Below are 18,304 nucleotides of genomic sequence, written 5' to 3'. Positions count from 1 at the left end.
GCTTCCTCCTCTCTCTCTGCCTGCCTCTCTGCCTGCTTGTGATCTCTGTCTGTCAAATAAATAAATAAAATCTTAAAAAAAAAAAAACACATAGATGAGAAGCACTGACAGGTCAGCTTTCTGGATGGAGAGTGTTTTGTTTGCTTTTTGCTAGTCTGGAATGTCAGTATTCTGTTATCTCAAAGGTGACCAAGTCACTGGGCATCTGGCTCGCATACCCTCAATTTAGAAGAGATGATAGAATGTGATGTTGGTAAAAACACTGACGTCTGGATCCAGTGCCGCTGTTCCATGCTTCTGAACTCACACATGATGATGTTTTTTCTCCCTTTCCCTTCATTTCATTCGTATGGAAGGCCTATTTTCTAGTTGAATAGTTAGGATTCAGCTTAGCAGAGAGTGAAAGAAAACCCCACATAATAGTCTTCTAAAAAGATAGAAACTTTTCTTTCTCAAAATCATATCCAGATAGTCAGTCTAGACCTGGTGTGCTGCCTGCCCATTCCGCAGTGACCCCAGCTCCTGTTGTCTTTGCGCTCCGCCGTCCTCAACATACGGCTTCTACTTCGTGGCCAGAAGGGCTGCCCTAGCTCCAGCCATCATGCTCACATCAAAACCAGGAGGGGAAAAAAAAAAGAGAAAAGCCTATCTATTCTTAGGGGTGCCTGGGTGGCTCATTGGTTAGATGTCTGTCTTCTGCTCAGGTCATGATCTCAGGGTCCTGGGATCGAGCCCTGCCTTGGGCTCCACACTCAGCAGGGTCTGCTTCTCCCTCTGGTCCTCCCCCCTGCTCATGCTCTGAGAAAGAAAAGGGCATGTCCATTCTTTTAAGGACCCTTTCCACAACAGGGAAACCTCAGCAAGGGGAGTCAGCCCGCAAATGGCACAGGTCCTGAGGGGCATGACCATCACATGGCATCTGCGTGAAGTCAGAAGACGGGCAGAGCTGGTACACTCCAGCAGCAGCTGGGCCCAGACAAGAGGCCAAAGTCTGAGACAGAGGAGGCTGAAAGATCTCAAGCATCGCCTAAGAGATGTTTGATGCAAAAAACATCTAGCAGTCTCCACCACACTCCACTGAGTTTGGATGACCCTCTCCCCGACAAAGCCAGTGTGGCCCTGGGTACTCAGCGCCTAATCCCGAGATACTCGTACAACTATGTCAGTAGAAGCAACGACGGCATTGAGCAAACACCTGCTCCAGGCCAGGGGATCCGCGAAGAGCTTCAGAGGCCCAGTCACTGGATCCTCCCAACAAATGTGGCTAGAAGGTTGTACTTCTCCTTCTCCTTCCTCTTCTACCTCTGCTCCTTTTTCTCCTTCTTCTTTTATGTTTTTATTTTATGTAATCCAGGAGATCGGGATTTCCCCTCAGGAAACCACCCGGGCCTTACGTGCTGCTGTGCCGCAGGGCATGATAATGAGAAAGTTGCCAAATCAGTGTGGGATTTTAAAAAGATTCTTTGGGGAAAGTAAACTTCATGATCTTTTTTTTTTTTTTTTTTTTTTTTTATTTGACAGAGAACACAAGTAGGCAGAAAGGCAGGCAGAGAGAGAGAGAGAGAGAGAGAGAAGCAGGCTCTGCACTGAGCAGAGAGCCCAATGCGGGGCTCCATCCCAGGGTCCTGGGATCATGACCTGGGCCGAAGGCAGAGGCTTTAACCCGCTGAGCCACCCAGGCACCCCTAAATAAAAATCAACTTCATGATCTTAAAGAACGTGTCAGTATCTGATGATTTTTTTCTTCTCCGCTGTTGAGTGCCACCCGTCGTTCCTGCCTGGGAACGTGCAGTGCCTTCGGTGGCCAGCTTCTCCTGCATGTGCAGATGGCTGGGGACAGGTCTCCTTGCCAAGCCAGTTCCCTTTTTCATCCTTTTCTCCCAGAGGATCCAGGTGGGACTCTGGCTTTCTTCTAGCATCGCCCTGCACTCCCCAGTTGAGCTTTCTTCTCTTTTCAGCCCTGAACGCAGTGTCATTGTTTCTCCCGCCTTCTTCCTCTCTGCGCCAGAAAACGACTCCAAGTGTTTCTGAGGAATTTTACAGCTTTCAAAAGAAGAAAAGCATATACGGGGCTGAAATAACATCACAGAGAAATTTCAAACTTAGAAGCAGCCTTAAGAGTGTGACCGTTCCACCACTTACTCATTTTTCCTGGGAAAATGCAAATGTAACTAGGTCAGACTGTCTAAGGTTCCTTCTTTCTCTGGTCCATCATTTTGGTAAAAACTGGATCCAGACAACCCGGCTGACCTCTCATCTCCTCGCAGGGCTGGCACCTCTGAGACCCGCTTCCTTTGATGCAGAAGGCATCGAACGACTGCCCCCAGTCTCCTCCAGATGCCTGCGTGGGGAAAAGTACAGACACGGACGGATACTGACGTAGAGACCTGAGGAAGCCTCAAGTCAGATTTATTTAAATTACAAAGAAAACTCAAGATTGCTCCTCTTTACTGTCCTCAAGCCATTCTTCATGCCCAAGGTCATGTCAGGTGGTTCTGACAGTAACTTCCCCGTCCAAGTGTCTTTCCTGGGTCGCGGCTTTACTCTCCACCTGTTTTCTTGACTCAGAAGCTAACAGCCACCTCCACCTGCAAACATCCAGGCACCGGCTGGAACAGGTGTGCACGTAGCCTCTCCCTACCACTTGTCATCATCTCAACACAGTTTGATAACATCCTGCAATATCTAGCGAATATGCATTATTGATCTTTAAATCACCTTTAATCACAGCCTCTGGACAGGCTCCTGTAGGCCTCATTCACAGCACACTGAACCCCTCGTTGGCTTCAAACAGTACAACTTTTTGTCTGCTTCTTTACCACTTTTTTTCTTGAATATACCCACTGAAAGCTGATTTAACATTGACCCCTAGATGTTGGCCCTGCCCGAATTATCTTGAGGGCCAAGGGCCCTACTGCCTCACAGGCTATCTGAGGCTAGACCACTCATTGGTGCTAGACCAGCAGGAGCACATCAGTCATTTGGTTAAAGGTCAGAATCATCAAAGAAAGACCAGAAGGCTCAGCATTCTGTAGAACTCACGAAAATAGAAAGACCCTAGCACTTAACCTGTGTCTTAGTTTTGTCTCTGATATAACACAATTAAAAAACAGGGAACCTATTTTTTAGATTTATCTAAATATAGATGTATCTAAAAATCTATTTACAGGGCACCTGGATGGCTCAGTTGGTTAAGTGTCTGCCTTCGGCTTGCGTTGTGATCCCAAGGTCCTGGAATCAAGTCCCATATCAGGCTTCCTGCTCAGTGGGGAGTCTGCTTTTTCCTCTCCCTCTGCTGCTCCCCTGCTTGTGCTCTCACTCTCTGTCAAATAAATAAATAAAATATTTTAAAAATATATCTATTTACAAGAGGGATCTAAACAGGCTGTAGATCCTAGAATAAGTCTTCGGTTTTAACTATTCAGTCTATAAAATTATACTTGATATTTGTAGCTAAGTAATTGTCACTTCTTACCAGGTAACAGTTTCTACTGGAGACCTATCATTAAGTGAAAAAGAAATAAGCCAAACACATTACATGAGAAAGAAAGAAGAATTCACCATTTCACAAACCGGGCCTTAAAAATCTTTTAAGGGTGCCTCGGTGGCTCAAACAATTGAGCCTCTGACTTTTGATGTCAGCTCAGGTCTTGATCTCAGGGTCGTAAGTTTGATGCTGACTCCATGCTGTGTATGATGCCTACTTAAAAAAATAAATCTTACAAAATTTTTATGTGATCATGGATCAGAATCAGAGACTATTTAGAGCAGGTAATTTGTATATTAGCAAAAGAAAAATTGTGAGATTGACAAGCATTGTAATGCAATGTTAATGAATGTTAATTCCACTACTCATCTCATAAAAGTGATGCACTGGTTTTTACTTTTCTGAAAAGCTGACTCATATATTTTAAGAAGGATGTCATACGAAAATAATAAGTTCCTTCAAGGAATTTCATTGTTTCCTTAACAATGAGAGGGGGAGAATGGTGTTAAAATATAAAAGCACTGTAAGATTCAACACCTTGGAGAATATAGTAAGATAAGCTCTCTCATATACTGTTATATATTTCCAGTGAAGATGAAGTTGGTACCATGTTGCTGAAAGCCAGTTGGACACCTTGTCAGGAGTCCTCAATATAGTCTTGCTCTTTAGTCATTAATCCATTTCTAAGAGCTTATACTGAAAAATAAGGAAATGGTTTAACACACACACACACACACACACACACATACACACACAGATGTTTACACAGCCAAATACATACTACTGCAATCCTGGGGACAACATAAATGTCCCCAAACAAGGAAAGTTAAAGAAATTGTGGCATACCCATTACAATGTATTGTTTATTACATAAGAGAAAAAAATTGCATTTTGACAATTACATGTAAAAATGTTTGTAATATAATGCTACATACAGAACATGACATGCAATATAATCCCAATTAAAATAAATTATTATGTTTATATATATGCATGAAAAAGTCTGAAAACAAAAATAGCAGCTGTTACTCCAAAGTGGTAAGAGATATACGTAATACTTAAAAAATATTTTCCACATTTTCTGAAGTAACTTTTAATAAGAATCATTAAACCACATTTTGACACCTTAAATATCATTTTAACTTAACAATGTAACTATCATTTAACTACTGAAAGCATAGAATTTTGAAATGTTGGGGGAAGCGATGCAAGTCTGGATTGCTAACATGGTTTTATTCGTAAGCAAACTGGGCAGAATAAAAAGAACAGTGTTTAACAAAGCATTATTTTTTGTTTTATTGACACAATTTCCATGTGATAAACTGCATATGTATAAGATATAAAATGTGATGAGTTTTGACATATTTATACTCTCATGAAACCATCACCACAATGTGGATGAGGAATGTTAACACTATCATCCCCAAATGTTTCTTTGTGCCTTTTCTCCCTTCCCCCAACTCACCTTCAGGCAATGACTGGAAATTTTGTTGCTGTATATTAGTTTGCATCTCCTAGAGTTTATGTAAACTTATGTAATTTATGTAAATGAACTCAGCAGAAACTTTTTTTTTTGGCCATGCTTTTTTCACCTTAGAATAATTACTTTGAGATTCATTCGTGCTGTTATGTATTTCCCATATGAACATATCACAATATGTTTATCCATCCAATTTTGATGGACATTTGAGTTGCTTAAAGTTTTGGCTATTGTAGATAAAGCTGCCATGAACATTTGTACATAAATCTTTGTGTAGAACGTACTTTCGTTTCTCTTGAGTAGAGTGGTTGGGGCAGGAGTGGAAAGGTGGGGTCAAATTATAGGAACAACTAATGAAGAAACTGCCAAGTGGGTTTTCACAGTGGTTGGACCCCTTTGCACTTCCATCAGCAGCATGTAAGAATTCTAGTTGCTTCCTATTCTCACTAACACTTGATATTGTCAGTCTTTTTATCTTTTTTTTTTCCCCAAGATTTTATTTATTTGACACAGAGAGAGAGCACAAGTAGGCAGAGTGGCAGGCAGAGGAAGAGGGCGATGCAGGCTCTCCACTGGGCAGGGAGTCCAATGCAGGGCTCCATCCCAGGACCCTGGGATGATGACCTGAGCTATTCAGATGCTTAAACGACTGAACCACGCAGGCACCCTGTCAGTCTTTTTAATTGTTGCCACTCTAGTGGTTGTGTAAGATATCTCATTACAATTTTAATTTGTATTTCTTTAATGGCTCACAATGACCTTTTCATGTGTGGTCATATATCTTTTTTGCTTAAGTGTCTATTCAATTATTTTGCACATTTTAAAGATTTTTTAAAAAAATTTTATTTATTTGACAGAGAAAGACACAGCGAGTGAGGGAACACATGCAGAGGGAGTGGGAGAAGGAGAATCAGGCTTCCCGGTAAGCAGAGAAGCCCAATGTGGGGCTTGATCCCAGAACTCTGGGGTGAGGACCTGAGCCCAAGGCATCCACTTAATGACTGAGCCACCCAGGCACCCCTGTTTTGCACATTTTAAGTAAGGGTTCTCTTCTGACTAGTTAATAAGAGATATTTTGATATACTAGATAAGGTACTTTGTATGATAAAGATTTTCTGAGGATTTTCTTCCAGTTTGTGTCTTCTTGTTTCACTTTCAGGGCAGTCTTTTAAAGAGCAAAATCTTTTTATTTTGATGAAGTACAACTTACTAATTTGTTTTCTTTTTCACTTCATGCTTTTTGTATTGTTTTTAAGAGCTCTTCAACAAACCAAAGGTCATTAAGATCTTCTCCTATATTTTCTTCTAGAATTACTGTAAGATTAATTTTACACTTAGGTCTGTAATACAGTTCAAGTTAATTTTTGCCTAAGATGTGAAGTAGGTTTGAGGTTCATTTTTTTTTTTAAAGATTTTATTTATTTATTTGACAGAGAGAAATCACAAGTAGACAGAGAGGCAGGCAGAGAGAGAGGGAAGCAGGCTCCCTGCTGAGCAGAGAGCCCCATGTGGGACTCGATCCCAGGACCCTGAGATCATGACCTGAGCCGAAGGCAGAGGCTTAACCCACTGAGCCACCCAGGCACCCCTGAGGTTCATTTTTGAGGGGTATGGTTATCCAATTATTCCAGTACTATTTATTAAGAAAAATTTTCCTTTCTTCACTGAATTATCTTGGCACTTTGTGGAAAACCAATTGCATCTATTTCTGGACACTCTCTTCTTAAATGTTTACTTTATGCCAATTCCACACAACTTTGATTACTGCAGATTTATAATAATTTTGAAACCAAATGGTGTATATCTATCAACTTTATTCCTTGTTTTGACTATCCCAGGTAGTTTGCATTTTTATATGAATTTTAGAATCAACTTATGAACTACTGCAGAAAAAAGGAATCTTGATTTTGATTGGGATTTCACCGAATTTAAAGATCAATTTCAGAAGACTTGATATTTTAACTTATTCTTCTATTTTATGAAAGCACTTCATGTCTCCAATAATTTAAGACCCCTCTAATTTATCTCAGCAACTTATTTATTTATTTATTTGACACAGAGAAACAGATCACAACAGAGGCAGGAAGAGAAAGATGGGGAAGCAGGCTCCCTGCTGAGCAGAGAGCCCGATGCGGGGCTCGATCCCAGGACCCTGAGATCATGACCTGAGCCGAAGGCAGAGGCTTAACCCACTGAGCCACCCAGGCACCCCTCAGTAATGTTTTACGCTGTTTGACATATAGGTCTTAACATGTCTGGTCAGATTTATCCCTAAATGTTTAATATTTTTGATGCTTTATTAAAGAAGGCATTGATTTTTTAAAAAATTTCAAGTTGAGATTGTTCTTCACTAGTATATAGAAATATAATTGACTTTTATATATTAATCTTGTATCTGTAACATTGCTACACTTAATTATTAATTTTAGCAACTTTTCTTGTCATTCCATAGGACTTTCTATAGGTAACCATATGTTGCCTGCGAATATAAATAGCCTTACTTCTTCTTTTTTGATCTTTTATTTATTTTTCCTGCTTTATTGCAAAGCTGAAGATCTCTAGTACTATCTTCAATAGAAGTACTCAGAATAGATATTGTCGTCTCATTCCCAGTGTTAGGGGAAAAGCACTCAGTCTTCACCATTAAATATGATGATGTTAGCTGTAGGTTGTCCTTTATGAGGTTGAAGGAATTCCTTTCTATTTGTATTTTGCTGAGAGTTTTGTTAGGAATGTTGGATTTTTAAACATTTTGAGCATTATTTAAAGTTTGAGCAATTAATGGGGCATCTGGCTGGTTCAGTTGGGGTCTTGAGTTCAAGCTCCCATTGGGCGTAGAGCCTACTTAAATAAATAAGCAAGTAAATAAACAAATAAAACAACTAAATAAACAAAGCTTGAGCAATTACTTTAATATAACCTTAAATTTTGTACCAAATACATATGAGTAAATCATGTCTTAATTTTTCTGCAAATATCTTTTTAAGATTCTATCAATTCATTTGTCGATACTAAACAAGCAGGGGGAGCAGCAGACAGAGAGAAAAGTAGGCTCCCCACTGAGCAAGGAACTTGACGTGGGTCTTGATCTCAGAACTCTGCGATCATGACCTGAGCTGAAGGGCCAACGTTTCACTGACTGAAAATTTACCCTTTCCGTAAATTTTTCAATGGATTTATAGTATCTCCAACTAGTAAAAAATGGATATTCTTCCTAGTATTAAAAAACAAATTCACAGCTCTATGGAAGCTTTAATAATAAATAGAATCTTAAGTGATTTGAGTTTGAGGATCATTTTCTCCCCACAACAAACAAAATTTTAGCTTGGATATATTTTGACAAGAAGAGAAGTTAATTAGGCAGCAATTATTGCAATGTGCTAATAAATACAGATATTTGGTTTCAAAGACACGTGTGTGGGAACCTCAGGTTCTGCGGGTAGCAGCACTGTCTCTCCTTCGCACACCTCTCTGAGTGGAGGCCAATCCGCCACAGAGGCATCGCGGCAATCTTACTGTGCTCGTGCTGATGCGGCATCACAATGGATGTACTTTAAGGGACTTGGACTAAGGTATATTCAGCCTTGAGGTAGACTAATGAAGTCAAAAGAACCACTGAGAATAAAACTACACAAACATCCAGAATAAAAAAGCTGATACCAAAGACCCATTGTTTCTTATCATAGGTGCATTATGTACCATTTAATGAAAATATACAAAGATAGTATCATAACTTCTGGGCAGATTGCCAGGAAATCCTCTTTAAAAAAAAAAAGAAAGAAAGAAAGAAAGAAAGAAGACAGCCACACCTAATTTAATATTATTTGAAAAAGTCCATTGGTTTGTGCGATTTACCCTAAAATAGACTGATTATCCACCTGGCCAGGAGCCAAGCCATTCTTCTGTGAACTCTGAGATAGTGGACCTTCATTGTTCTGTTTGTTATCGTTGCAGATTCCTGTCAGACTGGTTTTTAGCAGTTACGTGGGCTTCTGCCATTTATCAAGTCTGAGGCTTAAATGTCTCTCTCTCCTTGTCCAAAACGACAACTCATTTGTGTGGTAAACACACATTTGATAAAATTTGCAAGGTTCACACGTAATTGGTAAGCGTCTGCTATTTGTAAACAGAGGAAAATATTACAATTTTCCTTCAGGTGGAATGGTTTCACAAAACCGTAGAACAGTAAGGTCAGCTTCATTTTCTTTGGTGGCGACATTTCCTCCCTTTTTTAATTTGGCAATGAATCATTTTAGATTTCACTAAAATACGAATTATTATTATTTAAAGGAAGTCATATTTAGTTAAAACGTAAAATAAGAGTCTAGCACACAGAGTTGGTGACAGTGTTACAAAATTATAGAACCTTAAAGCAAAAAGGGACCTGAGAAGTTCTTGCAGAAGTCCTTCGCCAGCTTCGGTCTTCTCAAGATGAAGATTTCATTGTGTCCTGTGGTCTTTGGACCATGTAAGTTCTGTACTACCAGGCTCAGGAAGTTCTTTTGCCAAAATTTCTCTTTGCATTTTAATCACAAAATCCTCCAGTTCTGCCCTTTTTAGGACTAGGAATGATTTTCTCAGTGAGACTCTAACCCACGAAACTGCATCTTCACAATCTCTAAATGTGGGTTTATAAAACAATGATAACATCAGCGTGCAGATTATCCCATATATACTTGTAAGTGTGTTTCCTTTTGATCTGGGTGCATAAATCTCCATTACAAACTAGACTGCAAAGGAGAACAATGAAAATAGGAAGACAAATAAAGTTTGCGATCAGTTCCTAAATTCCCTTTGGAAAGCTTCTGAAAAGTGAGCACAGAAATGAAAAGTAACGAAGGGAAAGACAGGAAGTAGGAATGTAAGTATTTACATATTAGTCACAGAAAATAATAATAAATTTTTGTTCATGTCATACTTAACTTGCTTATTTTCTGCAGAAGAGATTAAGGGAAGACAATACATAAAATCTTAACGCAAAGGAAGAAAATGTATTTTTTTCTAAAGCTAGGAACAGACTTCTGAAATGTCCCTTAAACTTGTGCAAGTGGCCGTGTGTCCCTCTTGAGTATCAGGGCACTCTCTGCCAGTGAGAACTTTCTCTGGCTTCCTCCAAGCTCTTAAACATCCCAGGAGGTCACAGCAATATGTGTCCGTGAAGTTCTGAGTCCGTTGTTCTCTTCAAGGCTGTTGTGTCCCCGACCTCACTCCCTGGGGAAGAGGAGGAGGAAAGGCAGGGCCGGAACCAGGACTGGGATCACATGAGAGGGTCTGGTCACGAGGCCAACAGCCTGAACAACTGTGGGCCCCGCTTTTCAGTGAGCCACTGCCCCCGGGTGGGTGCCCTCAGACGGGTCACCTACCTTCACATGCTTCCGGAAACCTTGCAGCTGAACATGAGGGACGAACCTTATTGTGGTGATCATTTCTCCATATACACTTGTATCAAATTACCGTGCTGTACTCTTTAACCTTACAGATGTGATAAAGCAATCGTACCTCAATAAAGTCGGAACAAAATAAAGGCACAGAAGACTGTTTATTACGGGGGCCGTTCTCAGATATGACGACAGGATTTCCTGTGAGAGAAGACAGATGCTGTTCTTTAGAATAATAAACATTCCACAATTCCACAGAGGCCATCCTTTGTTTGTTTCTCCTGCCCCGACAATGGCAAGTCACAGGCCCCGTGCCCAAGGCCACGGTGCAGGCGCAGACTTCCAGGGAAATCGCAAAGGAAAGGTAGAAATCCCTAGGAAGGAAGGTAGGTCCCACAGCCCGGGACCCCTCTCTGTCCCACTTCCTTGCTTTGCTCTCAGCCGCAGGCTCCCTGCTCTACGGCCACGGCCACGGTGGCCACCGTGTGGCCTCCAACGCATTGCCACTGTTTAGCCTGATTGAGGTGTGGGAAATCAGTTTCCCCTTGGTTCAGCTGGGACTTGGTTGGAATTAAAAATGAAAACAAAACAAAAGGCTGAAGGAAAAGAAAGCAAACAGAAGAGCAGAGAAAGGGATAGGTTTACATCGATGTTTTCCAATCTCACTGAGGTCCAGGCTGGTTGGCTTGGCTCTGCTGGCGGGGTTCGCTGAGGTCTGGTGCAGTTTCCTGGCCTCCACACTGGCCAGGATAGGGGAGAGGCTGGCCTGAGCTCCTCAGATTTCTGGCCCAAAGTTACTTTGTTGTTTTGCTACCCCCCCCCCCCAACCCCAACAATGATACTTTGGAACAAATGATCTCCAGTGAAATCTCAGGAAGGATTTTTGGTTCCTTCTGGAGCTTGGTTCTGTGTCCGTTTTCTGCCATGGGCCCTGGGCTTGTCAGCTCCAGCCTGAGGCGCCACTGATTTTCTCTCACCCCACCCCCACCTTCCCCAGATTCTACTGGTCCAGCTTTGCTTCTCTTCCTAAGCAGTAAAAGCATTTCCCTCCCTGACCCGTGAGGACCCTGCCCCTGGTCTTCAGAGGGTCATGTGCAGCACCGCCTCCCCAGTCAATCTTTATGACTCTGGGCCTTGCAAGTCCTGCTCTGCTCTGTCCTTTCTGCTTAGTTGATTGGTCTCGAGTGGGTTGTTAGGCTTTACCTTTTGAGTGAAATATAGCCCAGTTTCTAAATTTTACTCTAAGTCACCATCTGTGGAGCGTTCTCAACATATCAATATGGTCAAGTTGGGTGGTGGCTCTGTTCAGATCGTCTGTATCTTCACCTGATTTTCTGTCTAGTTGTTCTATCGATTACGGTGAGAAGAACACTGAAATCTCCAGTGGCAGCTGTTCGAATTGTCTATTTCTCCCCCACTTCTGTCAGTTTTTGCTTCACACATTTTGGGGCTGTTTTTAGATATTATCCTTTTACAGTGTTACATCATGATTCACTTATCAACCCAAGGGCACGAGAAATACATAAGAAATACATAAATACATTTCTTAAGGCATATTTTGACTGATCTATCCAGTCCACTACCAAATCGTTCGCTTGCATTATGTATCTCTTCCCACTCTTCTGCTTTCCACCTGTTTGACTCTTTGAACATGAAGTGTCACAAAGTTGTCCACACCAAGACAGAGACAAAGAGAAAAGCTTCTGTAAGTTTTCCTTCCTCAAGAGTTTCTTCTTGCCTGGGCATAGACGTCTTCCTGTTTATCCTATTTAAGATTAGTTGAGCTTCTTGGATCTGCAGGTTAATGTTTTTCATCAAATCTGAGAAGTTTTTGGCCATTATATCTTCAAATATCTTTTTCTGCTCCATTCAGTCTTTCATGTCTTTCTGGAATTCCTATTAGATATTTGATGTTATCTCATTGGTCTTTGAGACTCTCTTTGTTTTCCTTTAATCTGTTTTTCCTTCTGTTCTTCAGACGGAATAATTTCTGTTGCTCTCTTCGGAGCTCGCTGATATCTCCTTCTGCAATCTTCAGGTCAGGTGTTGAGCCCAGTTAGTGATTTTTTCAAAACGTCAGTGTGGTGTTTTCCAACTCTAGAATGTGAGTGTATGTGTGTGTGTGTGTGTGTGTGTGTGTGTTGGTGTTCCCATTTCTCTGTTGATATCCTTGAGTAGTTGTATTGTTGTCATAATATTTCCTTTACTTATACGAATGTATTTGTTATAGTTGCTTCAAAATCTTTTCCTGATAAAGCCTACATTGGGCTCACTAAAAGTCAGTTTCTATCAACTATTTTTTTCTCTCTCAAGGATGAGTCACACTTTCCTGTTTCTTTGCACATCTCTTTTTTTTTGTAGAAAACTGGACATTTTAGCTAATACGTTGTAGCAACTGTAAATTTTGACAATTTTTTTTTAGTGCTACAGAATTTCTTTTCCCCAGAGTATGCAGCTGCTGACATGTCTGCTGAGATTTTAATTGTAATTTTAATTTCTTTCAGCCTAACTCCCTAGGGTTTATTGGAGATCTGCATAGCCGAGGAGTCAGCCAGCAAACTGGGCAGAGGTTGCTGTCAAACTGCCCAAGGCTGTGAGGCTCCCACACTCTGCTGATCCGTCCGTGGTGGGTCAGGAGAACAATCGAAGCTAGGCCGGTTGTCCTGTGTCCCCTGGATTTGCTTTCCACTGAGCCCTCTCTGGTCGTCTCTGTGCCTCTGTGTAGTTCCCCAGTCAGTCAGGGGACAGCTTACGTGGCACATCGCAGATGAGTAATGCTTCAATGTCCCACTCAGATGCAAAAAGAAGTAAAAACCACAGACACATGAGACACTGAGAGAATTGCAAAAAAGTGTCTTGGGAGAGTAAAAGCTGAAGAAATGAGTTATTAAATATAACTGGAAAGGAAACCACTATGAGGCCACTTACTCAGGTCCTCCCAAGGTGGTTCGTGGGTGTCTTAAAATGTGATGTTTACCTTATTATATTGTGACCCGATGGTCCTACACATAAAGGCCAACTTTTTAATACGGCATCAAATGTCCTTTAATGTTTAGTACAAGCTCTTCTGATCAGCCTTATTTTTCACTCTACATCCACAGTCACCCCTTCATGCGGTCCCATGAATAATCTCCGGTGATTCCAAAACTTCCCTCCACATGTCCTTACCTGCCTGAACACTTCAGAAAATGAGAGAAAATGTTGTATGTTTTATGATCCCATTTCTGATTTCTGCAGGCAAAGTACACTCAGCTCCCTTGTGTGTGACAAACAAGAGAGAAACAGGGGACGCAGAATAAATGATGCATCTTTGGCTGGCTCCGGCACAGACTGTGGTTCAACCTAGAGCCTCATCTCCCTTCACACAACAAAATAAGTATTTAATGAGCTAAAGATGAAGTTTTAAAAAGTGAAGTACAGGAAAAAAAAAAAAGAGGGGTTTTGGTTAAACATGATAGACTGAGCAAAAGAAAGGACTTACGGCTTTTCTCCTGAGCATGCAGTCAAATCGTTTATAAATGCCTACAGGGAGAAGGTAAAAAGAAGTGAAACAGATTCTGCCCTTGAGTTCCAGAAAGATCCAGGCGTGCAGTCTTCAGCAACATTTGAAGGCAGGGGTGTGGCCCTGGGCTGACAGCAGGAGAGTTGGAAGAAAGGCGCAGGTGGAACAGCCACATCTGGTCCTCTCCCCTGGGACCCCTCCCTCCCTCACCTCTGCATAAGATGGGGGTGTAATTCACTCTCTGGAGAAACTGAACCAGATAAGCCTTGAACTCTGGAACACGAGGCATAGCTGAAAGTGGGGGTGACCCACCACATGCTGAAAAAGGCATGTTTTGGGGGGGTCAAGTTGAAGTCTCAACAACTTCAGACAGAGACTGGAGGATTTCCAGTCTGCGAAACTGACCAGCTCTAAGCACAGGACTTCCACCCGCCGATGTGGGGGGGGCTGCCCAGAGACACAGTGGCACCCCTACTTGTGCTGAGGCCCATCCATTGACAATCTGGCCTCAGCACGAAGGGTTTCCAATCAGCTTTTCTCGTTTCTTCTTTTTTCCTCCCCAGCTGACTTCTAGAAGTTATTCTTCATTCAGTAAGTCTTTAAAATGTTAAGGAAAAGAATATTAATTTTAGTGTTGACCAGAGCCTGGGCCTTGGGGCGTTATTCAGCCTGTCTCCCCTCCTGAAGGGGTTCAGTGAAGAAACACCGCTTACCAAGCCTCTCCCCTCTGGGCAAACTGCTTCAGATCTTGTTAGCTGAGAAGAGCCCATGCTTCAGAAGAGTCGAATAGATGACGTGTCTTTGAAGTAGAGAGCCTCTCATCAGAATTATTATTTCAAGTTGCCTCATTTGTGATCTAAGTGTTTCCAGTACATAATTTACTTGTAATAAATCATAGTTCCCTATGCAGAAATGTCATCATCCAGTATGAGAAAAACCCTCCAACTTGAACACTCTCACCTTCCTCTTAGAAAAGGGACACAGGGGCGCCTGGGTGGCTCAGTGGGTTAAAGCCTCTGCCTTCGGCTCAGGTCATGATATCAGGGTCCTGGGATCGAGTCCCGCATTGGGCTCTCTGCTCAGCAGGGAGCCTGCTTCCTCTTTTCTCTCTCTCACTGCCTGCCTCTCTGCCTACTTGTAAAATAAATCAAATATTTAAAAAAAAAATGAAAAGGGACACGGAGGTTATTCTACTTCTCAATTATTTGGGAAAAAAAACAGGCAACAGACAGCAAAGGCTGTAGAGATGACAGTGCAGCCTGGTGACAGACCTGTCTTTGGCAGGTGGGTGGAATGGAGTAAGTCTTTCCTTTTGCTCAGTCTATCATATTTAACCAAAACCCCTCTTTTTATTTATTTCTGTACTTCACTTTTTAAAACTTCACCGTTAGCTCACAAAATATTTATTTTGTTGTGTGAAGGGAGATGAGGCTCTAAGGTGAACCGCAGTCTGTGCCGGAGCCAGGTGGGGACTGCTGCCGAGGGGATGGTGGCAGATGTGATCACTGTGGAGCCGGCGGAGCTGATGTGACAGGGAGTGACAGGGCATCTCCTTGTGATAACTCCAGGAGCGACAGCGGCTGAGGTGGCTGCAGCCCAAGGACAACAGACCTCATCAGTATGGGACATGCAGCAGCTGTAAGAGGCTACAACAAAGTGGCTGTGACTCCAAGAATTGGACATGAGCCGTGAGAGCCCTTCTCTCACTTCCCACGGGAACACTGCTGCGGGTAGAGAGAGACCCCTGCCATCTGCAGGCAGAGCTGTTTCTGGTGGTTGAGAGCTGGGGACTAAGCTCTTCTCAAAGTTCAAGGTAAATGGTCTGTTCAGCTCTATGGGGTTTACAGGTGAACAACCTTGTCTGAGGCCCAGAGAGCTGGAAAATGAGGAGGGACGAGGGACTGGTAGTTAGAGACAGGAATCACAGGTCTGTGCGGGAACTCAGTAGTCCGAGCTTGGGGCTTTGCATTCCCTTTCATGGTTAATCTGGAGGACAGCCCACCATTCTGAACACTTGTGGGTGGAACCGGCATTGCTGTCCACTCGGGGCCAGAGGTGGAGTGAGAGCCGGAGGGACGGTTGGTAGGGGTGGAGACTGCACGAGCAGGGGTCTATAGACTCAGCAAAGCTGGCTTCTTCTGTGTCCTCTAACCCCGTGACATTCTTTTCTGTGTCACTGACCAATTGCCCAGTAAATGGCGGTAAATCAGGTCTGGCCAGATACTTTTTTGTCTTTCAATCACCCAAGGTCGCAAATCTTCAGAACATATTCTCAGGCTCTTCCCAGACACTGTGCCCTTCATCCACACATGTGTGTGCAACCAGAATATTCTGGCTCCAGAAAAACTGCTTCACTTCAACCCTAATCCTCCTTTCCGTATTTGTGTCAGTGTCAGCGGGGGCTTTCCGCACGGCTGACCTAGTCCTGCTCTTGAAAATGAATTTTTTGAAGTTGAAAATCCAAATCAAGTTTGTTTATTGAGATGGTCTGTATATGTATTTATTGACAATGAGCTGTGGAGGCAGGAGATAGCGATGGTGACTTGAAGCCAGGTAGCTGAGGGCCACTGTGGTCTGTGCCATATGTTTTTGACCCAGGATCAAATCAGGAAGAAAAGCCTGTCGGGAAATAACGGAGTCACAGTGAGCCAGACTGGAGGGCCCTGGCTGGTGATATTCCGGACCTTCAGAAAAGAAAAGAGCCAGTGTCCAGGCAGCGGATAACCGTGGGCCATTAGATCAGAGCCACCCCCTCTCCAGATAGTCCTACAAACTCCCAACCTCTTCCCGTTCAGGAACAGACATCACTTTCTCCTCCTCTTTCCTACTCCCCACAGATGGCCATTCCTCTCCCACAGCGTGTCAACCAACGCAGCACGGAGTGAATGTCTGGGACCTGAGGCTGAGACGCGAGAAGCCTCCCAGACGCCACTTGCCAGCTTGGAGGAGGGAGGGAATGGAGAGAACTGAGCATTTACTTCATATCCGCATCCCCACAACCTCTGGCTTATCCCACATTTGAGAACGTTCCCTAATAGGAAATAAAATCTGATAGGAAACAGAAGTGCCTTTTCAATCACCAAAAAAGCATTTTGGGGCTGCCTGGGTGGCTCAGTGGTTTGGGGCCTCTGCCTTCGGCTTGGGTCATGGTCCCAGGGTCCTGGGATCGAGCCCCGCATGGGGCTCTCTGGTTAGCAGGGAGCCTGCTTCCTCCTCTCTCTCCCTGCCTACTTGTGATCTCTGTCTGTCAAATAAATAAGTGAAATCTTTAAAAAAAGCATTTTTTGATGGTAAAGGAGGTGTATCCCCCTCCCAGGGTGGGATGGAAAGAACCAGCTGGAAGCTTCCCCATGCACTGGGCTAGCGTGGGTAGATAACCCTGGCATTTGTGGAGGCCAGACCTGGGCAGTCACGGCACCTCTCCCCTTCCACACACAAACAAGTGACTGGACTCCTGAGCTCTGACCTGTTAGGCTCTCAGTCACTTTTTGTTGTTGTTATGGACGGATGTTTGTGTCCTCCTTCTCCCAACCATGTGTTGAAATGTGCTTCCTGCTGTGAGGGTCTTGGGACATAGGGCCTTTGGGAGCTGCTTGGAATTAGATGAGGTCCCAAGTGTGGAGCCCTCGTGAGTGGAAACAGTGCCCTCATAGAGTTCACGAGAAAATCTGCTTCCTATCCCGGCCCTGCCACACAGTGAGAAGGCAGCCGTGGGCCACCCAGAAGAGGACTCCCTCCAGAGCCACGCTGGCACGCCCACCTTCTACCTCCAGCCTCCTGAACTGTGAGAAATAACTGCTTAATTTTTATGTGCCACCCAGTGGACGGTATTCTGTGATCGAAACCTGGGCAAGACATCATCAGAAGTCGTGACTGGATCAGACTGGAGACGGGGCTCAGGAGCTAGGACTTGGAGCACAGGCCATCTGAGAACTCTGTGTAGGACACTGGCCTTTCTGACACAGATCCCCAAAAATGGAGACAAAGAAATAAAAATTCACTTTAAATCTGGACAGCTCCTTGGACCATTAATTCAGGACATGGATATTTTAAAATACATAGATACCTTTTCTGACAAATATTATTACTTTTGAAGTAAGACTGATGACTTATGTGGAGACACACAAAAGCAACACGAAAATAAACCACAAAACCCAAATAAATGCAAAAGGATGTGAATTCTATATTTGCAAACACTGTACCATAACAATTATGGCCTGTAAGGAGCTACTTTCTCTCTCAAATATATTCCAAGGAAGCAAATCTGCCATCTGCCAAAGAATGAGGGAACACAAGGCTGACAAGGACCTACTTCTGGGTCTCCATTAGAGACACCGCTGCATTCTCCTTGTATTGTACTTTCTAGAGGCAGTTCACATAACAAGTGTTATAAGTTTGGGAATAATGTTGAAATATCTCAGTTGCTAAATATCTAACAATAGATCTTGGGACTTTCA

At 43.0% G+C, this 18,304-nt stretch overlaps 2 long non-coding RNA genes across 5 annotated transcripts in view; one reads left to right on the top strand and one right to left on the bottom strand.

Moving 5' to 3' along the window:
* Nucleotides 1-364: 364 nt before the first annotated feature.
* Nucleotides 365-18,304, bottom strand: part of LOC132028622 (uncharacterized) — a 59,519-nt gene continuing 41,579 nt past the window's right edge. For all 4 annotated transcript variants that reach the window (XR_009407482.1, XR_009407484.1, XR_009407485.1 and 1 more), the window contains 3 exons: nt 3,168-3,322; nt 2,143-2,341; nt 365-2,043 (listed from right to left, as the gene is read on the bottom strand). This is a non-coding gene — a long non-coding RNA (uncharacterized LOC132028622). The remainder of the gene's footprint in view (nt 2,044-2,142; nt 2,342-3,167; nt 3,323-18,304) is intronic.
* Nucleotides 7,863-17,086, top strand: LOC132028629 (uncharacterized). Its single transcript, XR_009407487.1, has 3 exons — nt 7,863-10,731; nt 15,416-15,660; nt 16,685-17,086. It is a non-coding gene; the product is annotated as an uncharacterized LOC132028629 (long non-coding RNA).

The sequence above is a fragment of the Mustela nigripes genome, chromosome 1, assembly GCF_022355385.1.
Source record: "Mustela nigripes isolate SB6536 chromosome 1, MUSNIG.SB6536, whole genome shotgun sequence".
Classification (NCBI taxonomy): Eukaryota; Metazoa; Chordata; class Mammalia; order Carnivora; family Mustelidae; genus Mustela; species Mustela nigripes.
This window is presented reverse-complemented; position numbering and strand designations above follow the sequence as displayed.